General features: G+C 47.3%; 1 long non-coding RNA gene across 1 annotated transcript; it reads right to left on the minus strand.

Annotated features, from left to right (window-relative positions):
• Nucleotides 1-527: 527 nt before the first annotated feature.
• LOC308469230 lies at nt 528-25,444 on the minus strand. Its single transcript, XR_013982043.1, has 3 exons — nt 25,233-25,444; nt 21,619-21,694; nt 528-766 (listed from the first exon to the last, which is right to left on the minus strand). It is a non-coding gene; the product is annotated as an uncharacterized lncRNA (long non-coding RNA).

The following is a 25,444-nucleotide window of genomic DNA, read 5'->3' on the forward strand; positions in this document are numbered from 1 at the left end:
GTGATAACAGATGAATGTAAGATCCAAAAAGGAACAAGACAAGGATGCCCATTATCACCATTATTGTTTATTTTGGTCTTGGAAGTACTTGCCAAAAACATAAGAGCAGATATAGGTGTAAAAACTGGGGAAAGTGAATTCAAGTTAAAAGCATATGCAGATGACTTAGTGATAACAGTGGAAGAACCTAAAACTTCACTCCCTAAAGTAATAGAAAAAATTCAGAAATTTGGGGAAGTGGCAGGATTTAAGCTAAATAGGAATAAAACTAAATTATTAGTTTAAAACATGAAGGAAGAAGAAAGAACCGAATTAGAACAAAACATTGAGATTGAAGTCCATAAAAAGGTTAAATATTTAGGGATTTGGTTAAGAAACCTATTTAAAAATAACTATGAAAAAATTTGGCTTGAGGTAAAAAGAGATTTAGAAATATGGAGCAGAATGAATCTCTCAATGTTAGGAAAAATATCGGCAATTAAAATGAATGTGTTGCCAAAAATGCTATTTCTTTTTCTTTCTTTTTTTAAAATAATTTTTATTAAATTTCCAATTAACAAACCAATCATATCACATTAATTCCAAATTATACCAATACATAATAAACTCCAAATATTTAGCTGAATTTTAAATTTTTGTTGGGGGTATCCATGCTTCGAGTTAGGAAAGGGTCCAATCATCTCATATTTCTGCTGCTTTGATGTTCACATGTCCCATCTTTCTGTCTCTTTGCTGTTATCCTTTACAAATCCCGTCTTCCAATCTTCTTTTTTTAAAAAAAAAAAATATTTATTACTTTTCCAACAATTTAAACACTACAAAAACAATACAATACAATACAAAAACACTACATAACACTAACACATTAAACTAACAAAACAAAACAAAAACAGTTAAACACATCAAACAATTTCAATATCTTATCTTTCATTCACTTATTTCCACAACCTCCTCACACCTCCCTTTTTGTATTCCACTTCTGTTAATTGTTTCAGCAATTCCTTTCCATCTTCCTCTGTTTTCTATCCTATAATTATGTTAACACATTCTAACCTTATTTTTCCCTTTAATTCTCTATTAATCTATTTATACTTAATTCCTTATAACATTTCTACTGAAGCCATATAACTTCATTCCAACATTTTTCTAACATTCATTAATTTTACAGTATTTCTGTAAATAGTCTTTAAACTTTTTCCAGTCTTCTTCCACCGACTCTTCTCCCTGGTCTCGGATTCTGCCAGTCATTTCCGCCAGTTCCATATAGTCCATCAACTTCATCTGCCATTCTTCCCGGGTGGGTAAATCTTGTGTCTTCCAATACTTCGCGATGAGTATTCTTGCTGCTGTTGTTGCATACATAAAAAAAGTTCTATCCTTCTTTGGCACCAATTGGCCGACCATGCCCAGGAGAAAGGCCTCTGCTTTCTTCAGGAAGGTATATTTGAATACCTTTTTCATTTCGTTATAAATCATCTCCCAGAATGTCTTAATCCTTGGGCATGTCCACCAAAGGTGAAAGAATGTACCTTCAGTCTCATTACATTTCCAACATTTATTGTCGGGCAAATGGTAAATTTTTGCAAGCTTGACTGGTGTCATGTACCACCTATAAATCATTTTCATTAAATTTTCTCTTAGGGCATTACATGCCGTGAATTTCATACCTGTGGTCCATAACTGTTCCCAGTCGGCCATCATTATGTTATGTCCAACATCTTGTGCCCAATTAATCATAGCTGATTCACCATTTCATCCTGAGTGTTCCATTTCAACAGCAAGTTATACATTCTTGACAAATTCTTAATTTTTGGATCTAACAATTCTGTTTCCAATTTTGATTTTTCCACCTGGAAACCAACTTTTTTGTCCAAATTGTATACCTCCATTATTTGGTAATAATGGAGCCAATCTCGCACTTTATTTTTCTATTTTTCAAAGCTCTGCAATTTTATTCTGTCTCCATCTTGATCCAGAATTTCCCAATATTTTGGCCATTTGGCCTCCATATTGAGTTTTTTCTGTGCCTTCGCTTCCATTGGTGACAACCATCTTGGGGTTTTCTTTTCTAACATATCCTTATATCTTATCCAAACATTAAACAATGCTTTTCTAACAATATGATTTTTAAACGCTTTATGTGCTTTTACCTTATCGTACCACAAATATGCATGCCAGCCAAATACATTATTGAAACCTTCTAAATCCAACACGTCAGTGTTTTCAAGAAGCAGCCATTCTCTCAGCCAGCAAAAAGCAGCTGATTCATAATAAAGTTTAAGATCTGGCAGGGCAAATCCACCTCTTTCTTTGGCATCAGTTAATATCTTAAATTTTATTCGAGGCTTCTTGCCCTGCCAAACAAATCTGGAAATATCTTTCTGCCACATCTTGAAACAATCCATCTTATCCAAAATTTGCAATGTTTGAAACAAAAACAACATCCTTGGCAACACATTCATTTTTATCACAGCAATTCGGCCTAACAATGATAACTTCAAATTTGTCCATATTTCTAAATCCTTTTTCACTTCAATCCAACATTTTTCATAATTATCCTTAAATAAATTCACATTTTTGACAGTCATGTTAACCCCTAAATATTTCATTTTCTTAACCAATGTTAGTCCTGTCTCCTCCTGAAACTTCTCTCTCTCATTCACAGTTAAGTTTTTCTCTAAAACCTTAGTTTTCATCTTGTTCAACTTAAAACCTGCTACCTGTCCGAATTCTTGAATCAGTTCCAATACCCTTTTGGTATTAGATTCTGGCTCCTGTAAAGTCAATACTAAGTCATCAGCAAATGCTTTCAATTTGTACTGTTTAGCTCCCACTTGTATACCTTTAACCTCTTGGTCCTTTCTAATCATATTTAACAAAACCTCAAGGACCGATATAAAAAGCAATGGAGAAATTGGGCAACCTTGTCGTGTCCCTTTCTCAATCTTAAACTCTTCTGTCACTACATTGTTCACAATTAATTTTGCCTTTTGTTCTGAATAAATTGCACCTATACCATTTTCAAAACCTTGACCTACCCCCATTCCCTGTAGATTCTTCTTCATAAAACTCCAAGAAATGTTGTCAAAGGCTTTCTCTGCATCCACAAATATCAAGACTGCCTTAGTATTAATATTCACTTTTAATTTTTCTAGAATATTAATTATATTTCTCATGTTGTCAGACAAATGTCTGCCCGGGAGGAAGCCCGCTTGGTCTTTATGAATTTCTTCTACTAATACCTTTTTTAATCTTTTAGCCAAAATATCTGCAAAAATTTTGTAATCCACATTAAGCAGCGATATAGGGCAGTAGTTCTTGATCTGTGTCTTTTCAGTCTCTGTTTTCAGTATAAGTGTAATGTAAGCTTCCTTCCACGACTCTGGTGCCTTTCTCCCTTCCAATATTTCATTGCAGACTTCCTTCAATGGTTGTATTAACCATTCTTTCAAAGATCTGTAATATCTTGAAGTCAAACCAACTGGTCCTGGAGATTCACCTAATTGCATGTTCTGGATGGCCCCTTCCACCTCCTGATCCATTATTTTGTAATTCAACATTAGCTGCTTTTCCTGAGAGATTTTGTGTAGTCCGTTTATTTTCAAAAATCGATCAATGTCCATTTCTTTCTGCTTCTCCTGTGTATAAAGTTGTTTGAAATACCTCTGAAAACACTTCCTGATCTCCACTGGATTCTGTATATTCTTTCCTTCCACTTCCAAATTCGTAATAGTATTGAGTTTTTGTCTTTTTTTCATTTGCCAGGCCAACAATTTTCCACACTTATTTGCCGATTCAAATGTCTTTTGCCTCATCTGTTTAATCTTCCATTCTATTTCCTGATTCATCAGCTTCGTATATTGTACTTGGTATAACTTTATCTCTTTCAGGATCTCCTGTGACTTTGGTTTTGCTCTCAATTTCTTCTCTCCTTCCTTTATTTTCCCCAGGATTTTATCCTTTTTTTCATTCTGAGTTCTCTTCTTAATTGCATTCTGTTGTATTAGGAATCCTCTCATAACCCAAATTAATTGTATTAGGAATCCTCTCATAACCCAAATTACTCTTTTTTCCACTGTAGTATTCATGTTTATCTCGAAATAATCTCTTAGAGTTTTTTGGGCCTTCTTGGTCACCTCTTCGTTCCTGAACAAAGTGTCGTTCATCCTCCATCTAAAGGAACCAATTGGCGTTAATTTCATTTCCATCTTCACAGCATTATGGTCGGAACAAGTTTTGGGGCAAATCTCCACTTTACTGATCTTCAGAGCCAATCTCCTAGTTACCCAGATTTGGTCAATTCTTGTCCATGTCATTTTAGCCTCAGAGAAGAAGGTTCCCTGTCTTCCCAGAGGGTTCTTCATTCTCCAAATGTCAACTAAGTCCATATTTTCAGTCATGTCAAAAAAGGTTTTTGGTAGTCTACCATCTTTGGTGACTACCTGTCTCTGTGCCTTGTCCATATTTGTAGACACCACTCCATTCATATCTCCCATCAAGATCATATTATAGTCCATATAATCCATCAGAGTCTCGTGTAGCTTCTTAAAAGAACTCCGATTTTCCTTCATTTGGTGCATAAATACCTACAATCAGAAATTTCTCTCCTTGTGATTGAATTTCAATTGCAACAAATCTTCCTTGGTCATCTTTGAATATGAATTTCGGTGATAGGCTCTCCTTTGCATAAAGGACCACTCCTCTTTTTTTAACTTTATCTGATGAGATAAATTCTTGGCCCAGTCTTTTATTACTCAATATCTTCCTGTGTAGCCTTATCACGTGTGTTTCTTGTAAACAAATCAAGTCCAAATGTTCTTTTTTCAATAAATGAAAGACTCTCCGCCTTTTTTCTGGGGAATTTAATCCATTCACATTCCAGCTCAAAACCTGCAATGCCATCATGTAATTACACTGATATTCCTCCAACTGCACCCAATGCTTGCTCTTCTTCTGTTGGTGGTAGTGGTGACACGTTCACTGGGAGATCCAATCCAAAGGATAATGCTGATATATCCAATATTCCCCTGTTTGGTTATCTTCGATGCTTTTTGCTCTTGTCCTCTATCTGATGATCTTCTGTCCGATGCTCCTGGCTCTTTTCCAAGTCCCTTCTGCAAAAACTTTATCTTCTACTGATCTTATTTTTATTTTCCTTCCTTTGAAACTGAAGGATAGACCTTGGGGGAATTCCCACCTAAAGATGATTTTGTTCCTTCTCAGCAGGCCAACAATATCTCCGTAGTTAGGCCTAAGATCCAAAAGATATTTCGGGACGTCTTTAAAAATTTCCACTCTTGACTGTTGTACTTCTAGGTTCTTCTGGTAATGCCAACCCAAGATTCTATCTCTCTCTTCTTTAGTTCGAAGGGTGATCAAGCAGTCTCTTATTCTATTCTTCTCTTTTTTCCCTCCTCTTCCAAGTCTGAAGGCCCTCACAATTCTAAACTCTTCTTGACCCAAGTCCAAGTCCCAAAAGTCTGCAAATTCCTATGTGAGAAAGTCTGTCAAACTTTCCTTCTCCAATTCAGGTAGGGCTCTGATCCTCAGATTCGTCTGTTTTTCTTTAAGTTCAATCATAGCAAGCGTCAACTTATGTTCATCAAGTTGCCTCTGTAGGGCTGGGACTCTCGCTCTCTCCAGTTGTGCTACTTTACATTCAGCAGGAACAGCTTTCTCCCTGGCTTCCTCCGCAGTCTGCCATATCAAAGTAGATTCCTGTATCAATTTCTGGATGGTTTCTGTATTGGTATTCACCTTTTGTCCCAGATTATTTATACTTTCTGTATTTAGGTCGATTTTAATGGTTGCAACATCCACTTTCGCATTTGTCGCATCTGCTTTCTTGTTAAGCTGTTCCAGTGAATCATTTATCTTATTTAATGCAACCGCTAAGGCCTCTTCTGTCGACATTCCTCTTGGTTTCGAATATACTGGTACAGAAGCAGCAGAAGAAGAAGCAGGGGGGCCTGATGTTGAGCCTCTCCTGGGTTGGTGCCAAGTCCTCCCAGACCTTAATGTTTTTTCAGCAGTTGACTGGTCTGTTTTTTCCTTCCCATTTGCCATAACACTTAAAAGATTCAAGGTCAGTCCCAGAGTCTCACAGTTTATCTTGCAGCTGGAAATTCCCCCAACCCAGCTCTTGTAAACCAACCAGTTTCAAAGGCTTCCACTAGGGGGAAACAGTTTCTATTAATATTAGTCAGTAATGTCCTCTTTTAAACACAGTTCAAACAATCCAAAGTTAGTTTCAGATTTTCAGTTACTTTTACTCCTTTTTAGAAGCAGCCGGAGACAGTAGAAACAATGTATTTCTCTTATTTAGCTAGCTGTCAATGAACGTTCTAAACGCTGTCAATGAACATTCCAAAAGACGTCAGTCCTGCTAGCAGCCCGTTTCCAGGGTCAGAGCAGCGGTATTTTAGCTCTCTTCGCTCTCTCCTGCAGGCATACTCAGTCCACAACTCCCCCCCCCTTCTCCTGCCTCCAAGGGGGGGTTTAATGTTCTTTACCGATGGAAATTTAGTCTTTTACAAAAGGCTTTCCAAGGCTTCAGCTTGCAGCCTCATTGCTTCAGTCTATTTACAAAAGGGGAAGGCGGACTTCCTGTATTGAGCCTCCCCGTTACAATACCAAATTAAACTTTTAAAAATCCAATTCTCCCGCTTCAGCTCTACTCGCAGGTAATTACTTTAAAGTCAAATTGTCCACAGGAAAAAGTCAGCGCTCTCTGGCAACAGCTATGCGGCTTCGCTCCGTGGAAGAAGCAGATGATTCAAAGCACCGCACCGCTCACCCCACGTCGCCCCCGAAGCTGGGTTTCCCCGCGAGTAGGGGAGGCGCAAAGGGTGCCCGCCGAATCCCACGCTCACAGGCTTCTCCCGCCTGTGATTTTTTGTGGGTCTCCGCCTTTGCCGTGGCGGCCAGACCCAGATTCCCACGGGGCAAATTCCTCCTGATCAGAGGAATTCCGCCATTACCGGAGGCACCAGCCCGGAAGTCTCCGTCTTCCAATCTTCTTGTTGTTATTATTTTTCTTCTTAATAACCTCTGAGTTATCTCCACAAGCAAGTTGAAGCAAACATTGTTATAGTCCTGTGTGGATTTTCACGCTGATCCAAAAGTATTTCAAACTCGGGGGTGATTTATTGGCAACTGCGGACGAGGCAGCGTTTTCCCATCCCCTGGGAAAATGGGGAGGCTAATTTACTCCCATCATTAGCGTCTTAATTACCTCGTGTGAGCCGGAGAGATGGTATTGTCGGCCATCTTCCAAAGTGCCCCTAGCGGCCCCCCAAAAAATGCTATTTCTTTTTCAACCCATACCAGTCATCCCGAAAGATGAATGTTTTAAAAAATGGCAGAAGGAGATTTCAAAATCTATCGGGGGGGGCAAAAGGCCAAGGATAAAACATAAAATACTTACAGACATAAAAGATAGAGGCGGGTTTGCCCTCCCAGACCTTAAATTGTATTATGAATCTGTTTGTTTGGTATGGATCAGGGACTGGATGAGTTTGGATTAAGCAAGAGGCATTAGAACTGGAAGGACATGACAACAGATTCGGTTGGCACACATACTTATGGTACGGGAAAGGGAAGGTTCATAGAAGTTTTTACAACCATATAATCAGGAAATCACTAATGAGAGTATGGAAGAGATACAAAGACTTATTGAAACAAAAGACTTTCACCACATGAAGCATTACTGCTCAAACCACTTGGAAAGAAAGGAAAATGACTCACATATGTTGATTTATTAAAGGAACATGATGGAAAATGGAAATTAAGAGATTATGATGAGATCAAAGACCACTTTCAGAGTTGGTTGCATTATCGACAACTATATGAAACACATAAAGAAGACAGCAAGAAAGGATTTAGTTATACAAGATCTAGGTTTCAAACGGAAGTGATTGAAGGGAAAGTGAAATTACTGAAGGCCGTATACAGCATACTATTAGAATGGGAGACGAAAGATGAAGAGGTAAAATCAGTTATGATTAAATGGGCCCAAGATGTAGGTCACAACATTATGATGGAAGACTGGGAAAAATTATGGAAAACTGATTTAAAATTTACAGATTGTTCCCTACTGAAGGAGAATTACATGAAGATGATGTACAGATGGTATATAACACCAGTGCAGTTAGGGGAAATGTACAAAACTAGTTCAAATCTACATTGGAAGTGTAAAGAAAAGGAGAGGACATTTTATCATATGTGGTGGGATTGTAAGGTAATTAAAAAAAATTGGGAAATGATATATAACGAATTGAAGAAAATGTTCCATTTAACATTTGTTTAAAAACCTGAAGCATTTTTATTAGGGATTGTAGGGAAAGATCTGCCAAAAAAGCTGAAAAACATCTTCATGTATGCGACAACGGCCGCGAGAGTTTTAATAGCACAAGGATGGAAGACTGAAGAATCATGGCAAAAAAATTGATGGACTATGCAGAACTGGCAAAACTGACATACAAGCTACGGCACAAGGATAACTGTGACCTTAAAGATGAATGGAAACCCTTTACAAAGTATTTGAAGACACAACAAAGCGAACTGGACTCCTTGGCTGGTTGAATAAACATTCACAAACTTCTTATTGATAATTATTACTTAAACAGTTTGAGGATAAATACAACTGTGTAACATGCAAAAAAACAACATTTTTAGAGAAATCAAAGACTGGAACTGAGGGGAGTCGAAGGGTGGGGGTGGGTGGGTCCTGTGGGGGGAGGGGGGAGGGAGGGAGGGAGGAAAAAAGGGGGAAATAAGGATGATATGTTTCTGGATAATACGTTTTGTTTTAATTTTGAATAAAAAAGTATTTTTTAAAAAAAGAAAGGGGACGCGGGAGGCGCTGTGGGTTAAACCACAGAGCCTAGGGCTTGCCGATCAGAAGGTTGGGGGGGTTCGAATCCCCGCGATGGGGTGAGCTCCGGTTGCATGGTCCCAGCTCCTGCCAACCTAGCAGTTCGAAAGCACATCAAAGTGCAAGTAGACAAAAACATTTTTTTGTCAGCTTGCGGAGAAAGAAGATGAATAAGTGTCAGGGCTGCCTCAAGTCTCAGCTCACAAAAGACCAATGCCTTTTTTTTCTTATATACAAAAGTGTTTATTGCAGTTCATTGTTTGCTTCAGATCCGAGGCGCGCAGCCCTACGTCTGCTAGGCTTAGACCGCTGAAGTCCCCTCTGAATCCGTCCCTCCCCTGCACCAGTTTAAGAGGCTTGCGCTGCTCCACCTCTTTCTCTCTTTCCTTTTCCGCAGGGTCTTTCTGCCCGCTGGGGTTTCGCCCCTCCTGGATTCCTCCGACGCGGAATCAGACTGCTCTTGCCCCCTCCTGCGGGCTTTGGGACCTGGCCCCTCCTCCGGGCTCCCTGTACTTCCGCGCGCCTCTACATTTGAACTTGGCGCGCGCCCCCAACCTCTAACTTTCCTTTTGACAGCTACGCTACTCCCTTCACTACTCCCCTCCCCTTCCGGGAGGGTGCCTTGCTCCGACCTCCCTCCTTTCTCTACTGCCGGAGCCGCCTCCCCTGATACACTGGAACCTCCACCCCCTTCGCTGCACTCTGGCGGGGAGGCTGGTCCTGACGCCCAGCTGCCACTTTGGGATCCCCCGCTGGCCCCCTGCTCCTGACACGTCCCCCCTGGGGCTCCCCTGGCCTTGACCCCTTCTGGGAATCCTCTGGGGTACCTTCCCTGGCGAGGAGGTATTCCACTCCCTCCTCCCCCCATCTCGAGTCCAGAATTTCCGTGACCTCGTTGAGTGTCGGGGTCCTCGGTGACTTCCCCCCCCCGGTGACTCTCTACGTGGGTCTGGTGCCGTCTGGTGCGGGGGACTTCAGCGGTCTAAGCCTAGCAGACGTAGGGCTGCGCGCCTCGGATGTGAAGCAAACAATGAACTGCAATAAACACTTTTGTATATAAGAAAAGATAGGCGTTGGTCTTTTGTGAGCTGAGACTTGAGGCAGCCCTGACAGTAAGTCCCCTCTCCAAAACTGCAAAAAAATTTTTTTTTTTTTTTGCAAAGCTCACTGTCAGGGGTTCAGGAGCAGAGGCAAGGGCAAGGGAGGAAACAGAGAGCGAGGGGGAGGAGGCAGAAGAAAAGATGAGTGATGACGACGACCCGAGATCTCCGAGTCTTTCCAGTGAATCAGAAGATTCACAGAAAGGAGCACCAGTGGCCAGGGCAAGGGGGGAGCCTAGGGGGACACCCCAGGAAGATAGAGCCAGAGGGGACTCAGAGGGGAGCAGTTGGAAATCGGGACCAGCGTCACCGCCAGAGAGCAGGGAAGAGGAAGGGCGCCAGGGATCAAGCGCTGGCAGCTCACAACAGGGGGGAGGGCACGAGTCAGGAGTGGCCACACCTCCATCGGGGAGCGAAGAAACGGTCAGACGGAAGGTGGAAGGTTGGGCGCGCGCGACAAGTTCAAATGCACAGGAAGGTGGCGCAGTAGGCAGCCCGGAAAGGGAGCCAGGTCCTAAAGCCCGCCGAAAGGAGGGAGAAGAGTCAGGGGGGTCAGCGTCAGCGTCAGAGGAATCCCGGAAGGAAGAGACCCCGGGGGGCAGAGGGACCCAGAGAAGAACAGTCAGGCGGAAAAGGTGGAGCAAGGCTAGGATATTAAGTTGGTGTACAAGGGGCGGAGAGTCAGATGGGGCTTCGCCGATCTAACCATTAGACGTAGGGTTGCACGCAGCAGCTTGAGAATGGAAACTGTAACTCAATAAAGACTTTTATTTAATGATGGCTGGCTAGCGTGATCCTCTGTGAGCTAGGATCTGGAAGCAACTCTGACAGTAAGCCCCATCTCATAAATTGTGGGCATCTACAGCCTCGCGGAGAGGAGAGAAAGCGGGTGCCTACTAGCAAGCTCACGAACGGCAGACAACATGACGGCCGAACAGCAGATAGTGGAACTCAGAGAAGCAGTGTCGCGCCTGAATGCCGAGGCTCTTGCATCCAGGAAGAGAGAGGAGGACGCAGCTGCCGCCTACAGGGATCTCCAGGTCAGGTTGGAAGTGCTTACGAAGCAAGGGCAACTGACACCCAAACCGGAGGGGATTGGGTTGGGGAGACGAACAGGCGGTCTGGTCTCTCACTTCGATGGGAATTTGCAACAGTACCCCAACTTTAGAGCAGATGTAATGTGTGCACTGCAACTGCTGAACAATGACTTTAGAGATGAGCAAGAGAAGGTGGGATTCATCATGTCCCATTTGCATGGAGATGCTAAAGCATGGCTGCGCAATTTGTGGAGAGATAATGATCCAGCGCTCCAAAATGCGGATGCCTTTATTAAAGCGATGGATGGGTGCTTTTTGTCAAGCATTGACGTGGATCTTGCTCGGCAGCAGATACATGGACTGAAGCAAGGGAGGGCCAGCGTAAGGCAGTACCATGCCCGCTTTTTCGCTTTGGTCAGTGCTCTGGAATGGGACAGAGATTCGGCTCCTGTAAGAGACCTGTTTTGGGAGGGATTGCACGGCTCGGTTAAAGATGAAATTGCGAGGGGGGAGAGACCCCGGACCACGCAGGAGATCGTTCAGAGGGCGCTGGCGGTGGGGGTGCGGCTGGAAGGACGTCCGTGGAGCAGTGGCGAAGGGCGTGGAGGGCGCGAACCAGCCAGGGGCTCCTCCTTCCTTCCCAGAGAAGCAGCGCGTGCGCAATCCACGCCTCCGCCAGGAGGAGGAGCGGAACCTATGGAGGTTGGAGGTGCAAGGGCTCAGTCAGCAGCCAGAGCCCTAGCACCGGCAGCAGTGAAAGCGAAGCCTCCTAGAGGGAACAGGAAGTGTTACATCTGCGATGATCCACAGCATATGGCGAAAGAGTGTCCCCAGAGGCTCCACAAGCACACTGCAGCCTCAGCAATGGTAACTGCAGCAACGCAGCAAGGACAACCACAGCAGGGAAACGACGGAGTCTGGTTGGAAGAGGCACTGGGGCCCAGCCAGACGTGTCAGTGAAGCAGTCCCCAGAGATTTTACAGCCCATGGACCCCCTCCCGCCCAAACCGGTAGTGAGGCTCACCGCGTCGCTCCAGCTGCCCAATGGAATCACCATGGACGTGCCAATCACCATTGACTCCGGAAGCAATGCGGACTTTATAGGGCAGGACTTTGTCGACCGGCACGCTATACAGTTGCTGCCTGCCACGCTGCCCCTGCAGGTTGTCACGGTGGATGGCAGGGAGCTGCTAGGGGGGCAAGTGGTGAAGCAGACGCCACCAATGGTGATGCGACTTGGGAATCACAGGGAAATCATCAGCTTCAATGTCACTCAACTATCGGACATGCCCATTGTATTGGGCATGAGTTGGCTGGACAAGCACAGCCCGACGCTGGCTTGGTACCAGAGGCAGCTGACCTTCGGCTCTTCCTTTTGCGCTGAACACTGCATCGTGCCCAGGCAGGAAGGAGAGGAAGAGGAGTCACAGCTGCAGCTAGGCACGCTGCAAGCGGTTCCCCACAAGTACGCAGAATTTTTGGAGGTTTTCTGCGAGAAGGAGGCAGACAGGCTACCCCCCCACAGACCATATGACTGCAAAATTGACCTGCTGCCGGGGGCGGCGCTGCCCAAAGGGAAGCTGTATTCCATGTCTGAGGACGAACTGCAGGAACTCAAAGAGTTCATAGATCATAATTTGGAGCGCGGTTTCATCCGAGAGTCCAAGGCAGCGGGGGGCAGTCCGGTATTCTTTGTTAAGAAGAGGGACACGCCCCAAAAAAGACTTGTAGTGGACTTTCGCATCTTGAACAGTGTGACCAAGCCATCGGACTTCCCCATGCCCCGAATCGACGACCTCCTCGCAAAGGTACGGAAGGGCAGAGTGTTCACCAAGTTGGACCTGCGAGGGGCATACAACCTCATTCGCATGCGGGAGGGAGATGAGTGGAAGACAGCCATGTTCACGCCCCTGGGCACCTACGAATATAGAGTTATGCCTTTTGGATTGCAAAATGGCTCCCACGTTTTTCAAGCTTTCATGCATCACGTGTTGGCGGGGCTCCTCTACAAGACGTGCGTCTGTTTCTTGGATGACATCCTGATCTTTTCGGAATCGCAGCAGGAGCATGACAGACACGTCAAGGAAGTGCTGAGCAGGCTACAGCAACATAGGCTTTACGCCAAGCTGGAGAAGTGCCAATTCGACGTGACGGAGGTGGATTTCCTGGGCTACAAGTTGTCTGATAAAGGGCTCGCCATGGACAGCGCCAAGGTCCGAGCAGTGTTGGATTGGAAAAGCCCACGCAACCGGAAGGAGGTCCAACGGTTTGTCGGCTTCGCGAACTTCTATCGCAAGTTTATCAAAGGCTTTGCGATGCAGACAGCGGCCATCACGGACACGCTCAGCTCCAAGAAAAAGAAGTTCATCTGGACAGAGCAGGCGGAGCAGTCCTTTCAGGCACTCAAGCGTCTCTTCGCGTCGGAAGAGCAGCTGCTTCATGTCAACCCCAGCAGGCCGATGAGGGTGGAGACAGACGCTTCAGACAGAGCCGTGGGAGCAGTCCTGCTGCAGAAAGACCCGCAGGGGGTTTGGAGGCCGGGAGCGTTTTACTCAAGGAAGCTCAGCAAGTCCGAACAGAACTACACCATCTGGGACAGGGAGTTGCTGGCCATTCATGCAGCGTTCAAAGCGTGGAGGCACTTCCTGATCGGCGCCAAGCACACGGTGCAGGTCTGCACGGACCACAAGAATCTAGAGCACTGGCGCACGGCACAGTTCCTGAACCAGAGGCAGATACGTTGGGCTGAGTTCTTTGCGAATTTCAACTTCCGAATAGAATATGTCCCGGGGGACACCAACATCATGGCGGATGCTCTCTCCCGTAAGCCACAGTATCTGGAGGAGGCAACGCCAGCGGCCGCCATGCACATCTTCGCACCGACAGTGTGGGCGTGCGCGGCGGCAACAGTTGACCTGGATGCGGTGCGACGAGCGTTGCAGGATGACTCCTTCGCGCAAGCAAAGATGGCAGAGGTGCACAGGGGCACGGCAGCGACCGACGAGTTCCAGCTGCGAGATGGTTTGCTCATCCGTAAAGGGGCCATCTACGTGCCGGGAGACGAACTTCGCGCCAAGGTACTGCGGCAGCTGCACGACGCGCCCACTGCCGGGCACTTTGGCAAGGAGAAGACGGTGGAATTAGTAGCCAGAGACTTCTGGTGGCCCGGAATGAGAGGGGAAGTCGCGGACTACGTGGCGAGGTGTGACACCTGCCAGAGGGCCAAACCAGTGCACAGACCGCCGGCCGGACTGCTGGAACCGCTGCAAACTCCGTTCGAACCATGGGAGAGAGTGGCCCTGGACTTTGTCACGGATCTGCCCAGCTCGAGGGGCAAGACGGCTGTGCTGGTGGTGGTGGACTTGTTCTCCAAGATGGCACATTTCATTCCGTGTGCGAAGGTGGCCACGGCGGAACAAACCGCCAAACTGTTCATAGACCACGTGTTCAAGGTTCACGGTCTGCCGCGGTCTATTCTGTCCGACCGAGGGCGACAGTTCATCTCAAACTTCTGGCAGAGGCTGATGGGCTTCCTGAACGTCAAGATCAACCTGGCGTCGGCTAGACACCCGCAGACCAACGGGCAAGCGGAGCGGGTCAATGCCATCATGCAGCAGTACCTGAGATGTTATGCGAATCAACAGCCTGCGACGTGGGTGGATTACCTGCCTCTCGCCGAGTTCGCCTACAACAACACGAAGCACGTGTCCACGGGGGTCACGCCGTTCTTCGCCAACAACGGGAGGCACCCCAGAACCTTCCCGGGACTGGAAAGAATGGGGGAGGGGGAGCCGCAGACAGCAGATGCGTTCGCGTCGGAGTTGCAGGAGGTCCACGATCAGCTGCGGCGGCACCTGGAGCTGGCTAAACACGCATACAAGGTACAAGCGGACAAACACAGAAGGGTTGGCGAAGAGATCCATGTGGGAGACTGGGTCTGGTTAGCAGCCCACGCAGTGCCGGCCAGGTCGTTGGCGAAGAAGAAACTAGGGCATAAACAACTGGGGCCCTACCAAGTCGAAGAACAGGTCAACCCGGTGGCTTTCAGGCTGGCTCTTCCGGAGGGTTCCAGAATGCATCCGGTGTTCCACAGATCGGTGCTCACTCCCTACAAGGCACCTCACAGGTTTCAGGAACCAGGAACGGCACCGGGTCCGCTCCGAGAGAGAACCGGGCAAGGGGGAGTGGCACAGGAGGAGCGCATCAACGAAGTCACGGAGATTTTGGACTCCAGATGGGGGGAAGAGGGGGTAGAATACCTTCTCGCCAAGGAGGGCACCCCGGCCAGTGCCAACAGCTGGGTGCCGGGCTACGCTTTGGACGAACCTCTGCTCAAAGAAGAGTTTCATGCCCTCTTCCCACACAGGCCAATGCCAGCAGACTTTTTCGACGACTGGCTTTTCACGCCCACGCTTTCAGCCAGCACGTTCCGGGGGTTCGACTCGGACGAGGAACCGACATGAGACGCCCGTTCCCCGGAGGGGTCACCCTCGGGATCTGCTTCAGAACCCTCGTATTGGTGGGATGATCGACCAGAGGAGCAGTTCCGCAGAAGGTGGCTGGGGGGTCCAGGACGAGCAACGTCTCCAGAAGGCAACGAGGGAGAGACGGACATGGACGTTTTCGGGGACGACCCGGGTTTCGAGCACGGCGGCACAGAGATGGAAGCGGAAGTGACCGTCGTCAACGAGAGCAGGGAGGAAGAACCGGAAGACTTCGGATGGCGGCCCGCCACGGGAAGCGAACTGTATCCGACATTCGTCCCCCTGACACAGCAGCACCCAGACCCCGCACCGGAAGGAGGGGAGGGGGGAAGAGGGGGCTTCGAGGGGGGGATGGATGTCAGGGGTTCAGGAGCAGAGGCAAGGGCAAGGGAGGAAACAGAGAGCGAGGGGGAGGAGGCAGAAGAAAAGATGAGTGATGACGACGACCCGAGATCTCCGAGTCTTTCCAGTGAATCAGAAGATTCACAGAAAGGAGCACCAGTGGCCAGGGCAAGGGGGGAGCCTAGGGGGACACCCCAGGAAGATAGAGCCAGAGGGGACTCAGAGGGGAGCAGTTGGAAATCGGGACCAGCGTCACCGCCAGAGAGCAGGGAAGAGGAAGGGCGCCAGGGATCAAGCGCTGGCAGCTCACAACAGGGGGAGGGCACGAGTCAGGAGTGGCCACACCTCCATCGGGGAGCGAAGAAACGGTCAGACGGAAGGTGGAAGGTTGGGCGCGCGCGACAAGTTCAAATGCACAGGAAGGTGGCGCAGTAGGCAGCCCGGAAAGGGAGCCAGGTCCTAAAGCCCGCCGAAAGGAGGGAGAAGAGTCAGGGGGGTCAGCGTCAGCGTCAGAGGAATCCCGGAAGGAAGAGACCCCGGGGGGCAGAGGGACCCAGAGAAGAACAGTCAGGCGGAAAAGGTGGAGCAAGGCTAGGATATTAAGTTGGTGTACAAGGGGCGGAGAGTCAGATGGGGCTTCGCCGATCTAACCATTAGACGTAGGGTTGCACGCAGCAGCTTGAGAATGGAAACTGTAACTCAATAAAGACTTTTATTTAATGATGGCTGGCTAGCGTGATCCTCTGTGAGCTAGGATCTGGAAGCAACTCTGACACTCACGAAGTTTGGCAGACATGACTACTGAGGAGCAGATAACGACCCTGCAAAACGCAGTCGCTGAACTCTCCGTTGCAGTACGGGTCTCTCAGAAGACAGTTGCCGAAGCAGAAGCGCGATGCCAGGATCTGCAAGCCAGGTGGGATCAGGCGTGCAAACAGGGGTTCCCGGGGTCCAGATCAGAGGGAATCGGTCTCGGACGGAGGGGGGGCAATTTAGTAGCCCACTTCGATGGGAACCTGAAGCATTATCCCAATTTCAGAGCAGACGTCCTATACGCGCTGCATTTGCTTCGAAAAGACTTCAAAGATGAGGAGGAGAAAGTAGGCTTTATTGTGTCCCATTTGCATGGGGAAGCTAGAACCTGGTTACGCAATTTGTGGCGCGAAGATGGTCTTGCCCGCAGGGACTCTGACGAATTTATCAAAGCCATGGACGCTTGCTTCCAATCTACCGTTGACGTTGATGTGGCGCGCCAGGAGATGCATGGATTGCGGCAGGGCAAGGCTACAGTGCGTCAGTACCATTCTCGCTTTTTTGCATTGCTGAATGTGCTGGGCTGGGAAAAGGACTCCCTGGCAGTGAGAGACTTGTTCTGGGAGGGGCTTCATGGCTCAGTAAAAGATGAGCTGGCTAGGGGGGACAGACCTCAAACCCTAGCAGACGTCGTGCAGAGGGCACTCACGATAGGGGTGCGCCACGAAGAACGCCCTTGGCACAGTGAGGAGGGGCGTCACGTCCGCCCACCAGCTAGAGCGCCTCCTTTTCTTCTTCCCAGGGACCTGGGACGTACAAATCCCTCGCCTATGCTGAAGGGAGGGGAGGAACCAATGGAGCTGGGTGGTGCAAAGGCTCAGCCAGCTGCCGGAGCCTCAGCGTCCGGAGCAGTCAAGGCGAAGCCTCCTAGAGGGACCAGGAAGTGTTACATCTGTGACAGTGCACAGCACATGGCTAAAGAGTGTCCCCAGAGGCTTCAGAAGCACACTGCAGCCTTAGCAACAGTAACAGGGGAAGCGTTCCAAGGAGAAGACATCCAGGTGGGGGACTGGGTATGGTTAGCAGCCCAGGCGGTGCCGGCCAAGTCGTTGGCTAAGAAGAAGCTAGGACACAAACAGCTAGGGCCATACCAAGTTGAGGCCAAAATCAATCCCGTAGCTTTTCGGTTGACCCTCCCAGAAGGTTCCCGAATGCACCCGGTCTTTCATAGGTCGGTGCTTACACCCTACAAGGCCCCACACAGATTTCAGGAGCCAGGGACGGCACCAGACCCACGTAGAGAGTCACCAAGGGGGGGGAAGTCACCGAGGACCCCGACACTCAACGAGGTCACGGAAATTCTGGACTCGAGATGGGGGGAGGAGGGAGTGGAATACCTCCTCGCCAGGGAAGGTACCCCGGCCAGCGCCAACAGTTGGGTGCCAGATTATGCTCTGGAGGAACCTCTTCTTAAAGACGAGTTCCATGCACTCTTCCCACACAGGCCCATGCCAGAGGAGTATTTTGACGACTGGCTTTTTACGCCCACACTTTCAGGCAGCACCTTCCGGGGGTTCTCCTCCGCAGAGGAGACCACGCCGGAATCGAGCCCTCCAAGGGGATCGTGCTCGGGGGTGGACACGGACCGCTCTTATTGGTGGGACGATCAACCAGAAGTGGGGTGGCGAAGGGGGCCTTGGCAAGCAGCATCGCCTGAAGTAACAGGGGGAGGGAAGGGTTTGGATGTGTTGGGGGAGGACCCCGGTTTCGAGCACTCATACACTGAACTGGAAGCAGAGGAGATCGACGTCGACGAACTGTATCCAGCATCTACCCCCGCTACAACGGAGCTCCCGGAACCTGCGCCCGAGCAGCGGGAGGGGGGAAGGGGGGGCTTCGAGGGGGGGATGGATGTCAGGGGTTCAGGGACAGAGGCACAGGGTAGGCAGGAGATGGAGAGCGATGGGGATGAATCCCAGGACAGCGAGGAAGAGGATGACAATGACTCAAGAGATTCCATGAGTCTTTCCAGCGAATCAGAGGATTCCCAGAAGGGGGCGCCGGTAGTCAAGGCCAGGGGAGCCCCAGGGGGGACGTGTCAGGAGCAGGGGGCCAGCGGGGATTCCCAAAGTGGCAGCTGGGCGTCAGGACCAGCCTCCCCGCCAGAGTGCAGCGAAGGGGGTGGAGGTTTCAGTGTATCATGGGAAGCGGCTCCGGCAGCAGAGAAAGGAGGGAGGTCGGAGCAAGCCACCCTCCCGGAAGGGGAGGGGAGTAGTGAAGGGAGTAGTGTAGCTGTCAAAAGGAAGGTTATAGGCTGGGCGCGCGCGCCAAGTTCAAATGTAGAGGCGCGCGGAAGTACAGGGAGCCCGGAGGAGGGGCCAGGTCCCAAAGCCCGCAGGAGGGGGCAAGAGCAGTCTGATTCCGCGTCAGAGGAATCCAGGAGGGGCGAAACCCCAGCGGGCAGAAAGACCCTGCGGAAAAGGAAAGAGAGAAAGAGGTGGAGCAGCGCAAGCCTCTTAAACTGGTGCAAGGGAGGGACGGATTCAGAGGGGACTTCAGCGGTCTAAGCCTAGCAGACGTAGGGCTGCGCGCCTCGGATCTGAAGCAAACAATGAACTGCAATAAACACTTTTGTATATAAGAAAAGATAGGCGTTGGTCTTTTGTGAGCTGAGACTTGAGGCAGCCCTGACATCATGTAATGTCAAATAAAGCAAAATAGAATTCTTTTAGTTCAATATGGATAAAAAGAAGACGAATAAGCTTTTATTGGATATTTTCACCAGGTTTCAGGTTCTTTGTGTACCCAAAAATCACAAAGTGAAGTGAAATAATCCGAAACACAGGAAAAATGGTTGTTTTTGCTGCCATATGCATAGAAAGAAGACGAATAAGCTTTGATTGGGTTAGGGTTAGGGTTAGGGTTAGGGTTAGGGTTAGGGTTAGGGTTTAGGGTTAGGGTTAGGGTTTAGGGTTGGGGTTAGGGATTATTTAAAAAAATTATTTTTCCGCAAGTTAAGACGTCGAGGGTTTTTCCGATGATAAAAACCCTGTTGTTTCCACCGAAAAACCTTTCAGGGGAGCATTTGCAACAGTTTGGCAGCATTTTTGAGTGAAATGCAGAACGTCAGATTTTGGGTGAAATTGTGACCAGCAGAAGCACAGCAGCTTAGGTCAGCTCCTTCTCACACAGAGCCAGGCACCAATGAGGGAGCCTGCTGTGGGGTTACCTGTTTGTGCCCCCTGACACAATTGTGCCCAGGGCCCACGGGGCCACATTTGTGCCCCCAACAGCCCACACATGCTACACTTCTGGGTGGGGACAAAACCAGAATTACTGTAGTTGGCTCCATCCATGGGCATAGCCAGGATTTTTGTTAGTGGGGGCAGGCCTTTTGTTAGGGGGTGCAGAATGTCAGTTAGCTATTGTCAGCGCTGCCTCAGGTCCTAGCTCACAGAGGACCAACGCCAGTTGCTCTTTATAAACAAAAGTCTTTATTGTGGTTCATTGTTGGTTTGACATCCGTGGCGCGCAGCGCTACGTCTGAGTCCTTAGACCGGCGAAGCTCCGTCTGACTCCTCCCCTCCCCTACACCAGTTCAAGACCCGAGCTTTGCTCCACCTCTTCCTCTCCTCCTTCTGCTCCTTTCTCCTCCGGGTCCTCCTGTCCTCTGGGGTTACCTCCTTCCTACTTTCTTCGGAGGCGGATTCTTCTGACTCCTCCCCACCCTTCCGGCGGGCTTTAGGACCTGGCTCCCAATCCGGGTTTTCTGCTGGCCCGCGCGCCTCCACATTTGAACTTGGCGCGCGCGCCCAGCCGCCTACTTTCCTCCTAATGGCTACACTGCTCCCCTCACTGCTTTCTCCTTCAGGGAGGCTGGCCGGACCTGCTCTTCCCTCCGCCCCCCCACTCTCTGACGGAGGCGTGGTCAGTCCAGCCTCACTCTCTCCTCCTGCAGGAGGCTCTTGTTTTAATCCTTGGGATTCTTCCCCCCCGCTACGCTCTGGTGGGGAAGCTACCCCTGATTTCCAGCTGCCGCTTGGAGACTCCCCACTGGCCCCCCTTGCCCTGCCTCTGGGGGCCCCCTTCTGGGAATCCTCTGATTCGCTGGAGAGACTCATGGAATCTCTCTGATCACTGGCATACCCTCCTGAGCTCCCCTCAGATTGTTCCCCTTCGCTCTCCATCTCCTCCTTCCCCTGTGGCTCAGCCCCTGAGCCCATGACAGCTATGTATTTTTATTTATTTTTATTTATTTGGCCCCCCCTTGGCTACACCCATGGTTCCATCTATCATAACATTTTGGAAATGCCCTGACCCACCCACCCCAACACTGATGTTGATTTTCTGAGATATCAGGCGCTCAAGCACAAGTCATACATAAAGAATCGCTGCTGTTTCTTTTTGTGTAGCTTGTTTAGACTGGAAATTTGCCTCAGTTTTTTATTCTCTAAGGAAGGTTCTGTAAAGTGCAGGATAATGTAGTAGCTCACAGCATGACAGGATGATCCCAAGAAGCTCAGTTACTTGGGGACATGCGCATAGCCAGGGGGTGCAGCAGCCACCCCTAAATCAAGTAAATAAACAAAAATACAGAGAGTCTGATATTCCAGATGTAATCACACTTCTTCCTTAGAGCAGCCTCCTATTCATTTATTTCTTGTTGAAAGATTGTTGAAAGAAGTGTTTTGCAGAAACTAGCAACAACTTTATATATCAAGAAGACACATGTAGTTCATAGTAACTGTCTTTCAGGGCAGTTTGTCTAGTAACAAAAGCAACTGTTGCTATGAACACTGACTAGTCACTAGAATAATAAGATGAAAGCTGGAGGTGGGGTTCGGGGTGGGGTTAGTCTTTCTTTAAACAAACATGTAAGTATGGATGCCAAGAAGAAGAAGAAGTAAGACAAGCGTTTCTGTGGGGGAGGGAGTTTATTGACTGCTCAGATATAAGACTCACAACATCATTTTATAACCAAAGAAAGTGCCTTTATGTGACCATTAAAACAAATCAACTGGAATTACCGGTATATTCACAGAAAGCCTTTAGCAGAATCATTTCCTGTCCTCGGAATCCAGCTGGAAGTGTTGGGTGAGCCGACTGCATAATCAAAAAGGCCAGTAAGTTACTGTGAGACATACAGAGGAAGCTGTGTTCCTTTTCAAATCTGTCTGTCAACAGTCACACACACCAAGCAAAAGCCACCCATAACAGACGTTTTCCTTGATAAATGGGAGAACTGTCTGATAATCAACAACCATATAATTTTATCCAGTAGTATTAGTTTGATCTGACAGAAACTGCACATTTCCCGAGAAGCACTGAAAGAATGCTTCATTTAACTACAAACCCCCAAATCTGGGATCCCATCAAAACTGATGTTTGGCAAAAGTTTTGCAACAAAACCCCCACATTTTGTAACACCCCATAAACAGAGTAATTGATACATCAAACCGGGGTTCATAATTAATATCCAAAACCCAACATTGTCCGATTCACTCCAAACTGGTGCCAAAGTCTGGCAAAAGTTTTGTAGCATTTTGCCAGACATTGTAGCATTTTTGTAGCATTTTGCCCGACAAACCAAGTAACTGACAGGGGTCATAAGGTCACCCCAAAACCCAACATCGTCTGATTCACTCCAAATCAAGGCCAAAGTCTGGCAAAATGTTTGCAGTAAAAACCGCATGTTTTGCAGTGCCCCCCAAACGGAGTGGTTCCTAGCACATCAGGAGGAAGAGTCAAGACAACCAAAAGTGGATAAATAGGTTGTATTTATTAAATATAACAACTTGAGGATCGGCAAAACTTGTCAGATTCGACCAATGTAACCAAATCAAATTAAGTCTGGGCAGGTGTGCTTGTTCACCTCCACCCACAAACACACAAGTGCTCAAACAGAGCTCTTTGCAGATCCTTAAGAATCATGTCACAACCCAAATCAGAAAGATGCATACCACCAGGTCTATACAACTGTGGGGCACAGAACATAATTCTGCCATGAGGGATATAAGCAGCCACATTTTCAAACACAAACATCGTTGTAGAATGATTAGCTTTATGTCTTGCCCATCCACCTTCTTAGGAAGGCTGCCCCCACTCCATAAGCACCTCTACAACATTCCAAACCAAACTATGATAAGCTCAGGGATGAGGAAGCACTGCTGATGGAGATATTTAGTGATCTCAACTGAATTTACCTCACCAGATTGTTATCCCCAAGATGGATGACCAGAATATCAGGGTTAGGGCAGGGGATATGTGGATGTTCAGGGTTAGGGTTAGTGCCTGGGGTTTTTTAAGCTTCTAATGATATTGCTTCATTTTTATGAGACTGGATAATTCCAAAAAATAAGCAAACTACCTGAAACGTAGCAAAACTAAGAGAAATGTGAAAACCAAAAGTGAGATACCAGAAACCCAACAAGGAAGGAATTCATGAAAAAGGAAAATTGCCAGACAGAGACTTCAATCAAATCATATCCAAATTCACCAGAATCCCAAAACCAATTGAAAAGAAGCAGAAATGTGAGAAGCAGAAGAAATACCACCAGAAACCCCCAACAAGAGGGAAAAGGTAAATTGCGCAGAAACCCCAAAGCCAGTTAAACCTTAGTTTTGCATGGTGTGGGGGTGATTTCGCCTTTCCCTGAGATGTTTACTGCGTGGGTTTCTTGTGGTTCTATTCAATTGGTTTTCTCATCTTTGGTGGATGTGGTTTGTTTCTGTTGTTTCTGGTTTGTTTTGGGGATTATGTTGAATTTTTTCTGTGGTTTTCGTTTCATAGATTCTTTTATATAAATTACGATTGTGAAATATACTCAGAGTCTTGTATGTATTTCATGCTCTTTATTGCCCCCCTCCAACCTCAGGCTTTTATATACATTATTTACACAATGAGTCCCGTCTGACAGGCTAACTCTGCTTCCCTCTTGGAGCCTGATTGGCCTGCAGGAAAAGACCAATCAGTTGTTGCATTCTAGGGTCCAAGGTTAGTACATAACAGATTGGGTGCTGGATTTATGGTGAGTTTGCTTCATTTCTAGGTTTTTTGGGTTTTGCACCTTTGAGAATATTAATTTGTATGAGATCTGATAATCCCAAGAAAAAAAGGAAAACCACCAGAAATGAAGCAAAACCACCAGAAATGTCTAATGACCATTCCAACAATGAAGTCAACCACTAAAAACACAAAAACCTACTGAAAAGAAGCAGAAGAACCATGTAAAAGCAACATCAATGGAAACTGACAAAGAAGCCAACCAATCCCAAACAAAGCAGATTCACCAGAAACCCCCAAAGCATTCAAAAGTATTACCACCAGAATGCAAAAACAAGAAAACTTCTCAAAAGAAGTAATAAGGCAAAAGTCCAAAAAACAAGCTAAACCAATGGAAAAGAAATGAAGCCAGCTGCAAACGAAGCACATTCACCAGAAACCCAAGACTATGTGAAAACTAGTATGCTATGTTGGTTAATTTCTGTTGCTTGAAGTGCTTTTGGACTCCCATAAATTGCATGCTTGTTGAGTTTCTGGTTTTGCTTTTTAAAAACTGGTTTCCAGTTTCTTGTGGCATTGCTTTGTAATTGGTGGCTTTACTGCTTCTTTTTTGTTTTCTGCTGATTTGTTTAATTTGGGGTGGTTTTGCTTGGTTTTTTTGCATTTAATTGTTTTGCTTCTTTTACTTTGAATGGTTCTGCGGTTTTGGGTGAGATTGTTTCTTTTCCATTGATTTGGCTTGGTTTTCATGTCTCCTGGTTTTGCCTCATTTTGGGAATATTTCTTGGTTTTTGTGCTTCTGGTGGTATTTCTTCAATTTTATGACATAACCAAGCCAAAACACCAGAAACACAGAAACAAATCATAAAGAAGCAGAGCTACCAGAAATCCAAAGCAAATTAATCAGAAATCCAAACAACCTATGAAGATGATGCAATACCAAAAGAAACACAAAAGCCAATTAAAAACTGCTAAATGAAGCAACACCACAAGAAACAAAGAAAGCCTCATAACCTACGAAATGAAGCAATAACACAAAACACCACAAAAAGAAGCAAAGCGTTTAGGATTAGGTTTGGGTAAAGGTTAGGGTTACAGTGAGAGTTGGGTTTGAGTTGGATTAGGATTAGGAGTTAGAGTTGGGGTTGAGTTACGGTAAGAGAAGAACAGCAGCAGAAGAAATATAATTTTATTACTTAGGGTTAGGGTTAAATTAGGTTTAGGTTTAGACTGAGGCTTAGGTTTGGGTTAAGGTTAGGGTTAGAGTGAGGATTAGGTTTGAGTTAGGGTGAGCATTAGGATTAAGGTTTGGTATTGGGTTGGATTTGAGTTAGGCTAAGAGAACAGCAGCAGGAGCAATATAATTTTATTATTTATACTCCACCCAAGTCACTTGTGACCGCTTTCAATAAAAGGTAAAAACATGAGCGCACTCTAAGTGAATGCTCATGAATATGGAAACTCTTACTTCCCATAGAATTCCCAAAGAAGACCTGGGAATTGTAGCTCTGAGCTTCTTTGCAGAGGGTTCGACTAGATGACCCTTGGGTTCCCCTTCCATCTCTACTAGGATGCTCCCTGTCTCACTCTCACTCACTCACTCACACACTCCTCCTCTCCTTTTCATGGCAGTTTCACCTTTTTCTGCACTCCTAGCTCGGTAGGGCGGAAGAGGCTGTGCTGCCGCCATGTTGCGCGAGGGCAGGGGTACCGGAAGGAGGTGCCACCGGAGGAGAGGCAAGAGGACAGGAAGGGGTGGGAAATGGGCGGAAGAGGCTGTGCTGCCGCCATGTTGGGCGAGGGCAGGGGGTACCGGAAGGAGGTGCCACCGGAGGAGAGGCGAGAGGACA

This window comes from Podarcis pityusensis, assembly GCF_964106645.2.
Source record: "Podarcis pityusensis genome assembly, contig: HAP1_SCAFFOLD_356, whole genome shotgun sequence".
In the NCBI taxonomy this organism is placed as follows: Eukaryota; Metazoa; Chordata; class Lepidosauria; order Squamata; family Lacertidae; genus Podarcis; species Podarcis pityusensis.